The following is a 2,750-nucleotide window of genomic DNA, read 5'->3' on the forward strand; positions in this document are numbered from 1 at the left end:
CATGTCTCTAATGAGAATTCAATTCATTCTTCCACAGACAAAAGTGTCATTCTTGACCAAACCCTAGCTTTTATAAGCCCTCTTCACAGCTAGGATATGGTATTGGACTTCAGGGTCTGCTTACAGCAAGAGTCTTGCTAAAGGTGTTTGGAAAAGTCCCCCATTCTTGATTTTGAATCACCTTTAGTATTTAAACAAATTCCTCATCTCCCAGAACCCACAGGACTATAGATCAGCTTCACTTTACTTCACAAACATTCTTGTTAAATCAGTTTACCTCTGTTGTTCTGCTTAGTAAATATTTGTTCACTGACTCCCCTACTTTGGTTCCCTGGCAATAAATTTCCACAATTTCCACTTTCCCATGCTGTATTCAGAATTAAGCCCAGCAGAATGATCTGCATAACACAAACGTATGTTTTTCTTCAGTATAGTAATTTCTAAACAAAATCAGTTTAATCATTTTAACCACCATCTGGCTCTGATTTGTTTGATATCACTCACCATAAACTTACTCACTCTTTACCTCTAAACTTACTGGTTCCCTTCTTGAGTATTTAAGAAAGACTTAAAATATTTTAAAGACTGCATTGCATAGGGACCAGCAGTTAGCATAATGGCTATGTTGCTGAATTCCCATGTAGTTGAACGCGGTTTGAGTCCTGGACCCGGTGGCTTAAGGTCACACCAGGCATGTGTGCGTGCGTGCCCAAGATCCTGAGAGAATGGAGGAGAAGGGATTGCAGCGTGGCCATCCCCCCGGTGGGTGATTTCTTGCACTCTATCTCTCTGTCTTGCTCTGCCTTTCTGGCGAGCACATGCGCCCTATAGCAGAAATCTCTAAAAAAAAAAAAAAGAAAGAAAAAAAGATTGCATTTTTTCATTGTTGGAGAACTCAGAAAAATAAAATAAAAGGAATGGAATTATCTTACAAAGGGTTTATGCCTCTGTGGACTAAAGAAAAGAGGGTCCATGAAAGGTAAGTTGCATAATAGCATACTTAGGACTAAAACAATTATCAGACAAGATAATATGGAAACAGCTAAACCAGTGTGTCAGAAAAAGTGCCATTGGAGGAAGAGTATGGGAGAGGACTTAAGGACTTCTATAATAAGCAGGGTTGGAATTTCAGTTTCTGGTAGGTTATTGTAACTTATAGCTGTCCAGCAGTGACTATATGAAATTGATTAAATAAGCATATTTCAAAATTACTGATAGTATTATATATATATATATATATAATAAAAACAAGATTTTAAGAACATTTAAAGAATATATATGGCTAAGAAATAATCAGTTTAAAAAATGCTCAACATCCCTTATCATAAGGGAAATGCAAATCAAAACCACAATGAGATACCAGCTAACCACAGTCAGAAAGGCTAAGATTTAAAAAAAAGTAATGAATGACTCTTTCTGTTCTTAGGGCATCCCTGGCTCATGGCCCTAAGAAGCATCTGAAGTGGGTAACAGCTCCAAAGCATTGGATGCTGAATAAATTGACTGATCTGTTTGCTCCTCATCCATCAAATGGTCCCCATAGACTGAGGGAATGTCTTCCTCTCATCATTTTCCTAAGGAGCAGACTTAAGTATGCCTTAACAAGAGATGAAATAAATAAGATCTGCATGCAGGACTAGCAAATAGCATAATGGTTACATTGTTGGACTCCCACATACTCGACTACAGTTCAAGTCCCAGACTCAGTGACTTAAAACTTATGCCAGGTGCATATGCGTATGTACACAAAATCCCGAGAGAAGAATGCAGGAGAAGGGTTTGCGGCATGGCTGTCTCCTCTGGGGGGCGGGGGGTGATTTCTCGCTCTCTGTCTTTCTGTCTTTGTTTTTTCAGCAAGTGCTTGTGCCCTATTGCAAAAATCTCTCTAAAACGAAAAGATCTGCAAGTAGCGATTCATTAAGGATGATGGCAAAGCCATATTGACATAGCCTATCCTGCTGGTTTTATGGATGTCATCAGCATTGACAAGACCTGAGAGAATTTCCAACCCACTTGTGACACCAAGGGTTGTTTTGCTGTCTTTTATATGACACCTGAGACAGCCAAGTACAAGTTGTGCAAAGTGAGAAAAATCTTTGTGAGTTCCAGAGTAATCCCTCATCTAGTGACCCATGATGCTCATACCATCCACTACCCGGATCTTCTCATCAAAGTGAATGACATCATTTAGATTGATTTGGAACTGGCAAGATTATTGATTTCTTTGTTTGATGCTGGTAAGCTATGTATGGTGACTGGAGGTGCTAACTTGGGAAGAGTTGGTATGATCACCAACAGAGAGAGACATCCTGGTTCTTTTGATGTGTTTCATGAGAAAGATGCCAATGGCAACCACTTTGCCACTCAACTCTCCAACATTTTTGTTACTGGCAAAAGCAACAAGCCATGGATTTCTCTTCCCTGAAGTAAAGGTATCCATCTTACCATTGCTGAAGAAAAAGACAAGAGAATGGCAACCAAACAGAGCAATGGATGAAATGACCTCTAGAGGTTACATTGGAGAGATCTTCATACTTAATTAAAGATGATATAGCATGGTTTAAAAAAAAAATGGAAGGTCTGGTGACTGCTGATTATAGCGTGTATGGTAACATCTTTGGACTGATACGCAGCATATTCACGCTGGGAAGACTCATTTTGTGTGGTGTGAAGATGTATAGCAATTAAAAAAAATAGAAAGAAAAGAAAAAAGCTCAGATAAAATGAGAAAAGTGCACATTATCATCTAT

At 38.8% G+C, this 2,750-nt stretch overlaps 1 pseudogene; it reads left to right on the forward strand.

Moving 5' to 3' along the window:
* The first annotated feature begins 941 nt into the window (after positions 1-941).
* LOC102501597 (40S ribosomal protein S4, X isoform-like) lies at positions 942-2,497 on the forward strand (annotated as a pseudogene).
* Positions 2,498-2,750: the final 253 nt, after the last annotated feature.

The sequence above is a fragment of the Tupaia chinensis genome, unplaced genomic scaffold, assembly GCF_000334495.1.
Source record: "Tupaia chinensis unplaced genomic scaffold, TupChi_1.0 Scaffold000623_1, whole genome shotgun sequence".
Taxonomy (NCBI): domain Eukaryota; kingdom Metazoa; phylum Chordata; class Mammalia; order Scandentia; family Tupaiidae; genus Tupaia; species Tupaia belangeri.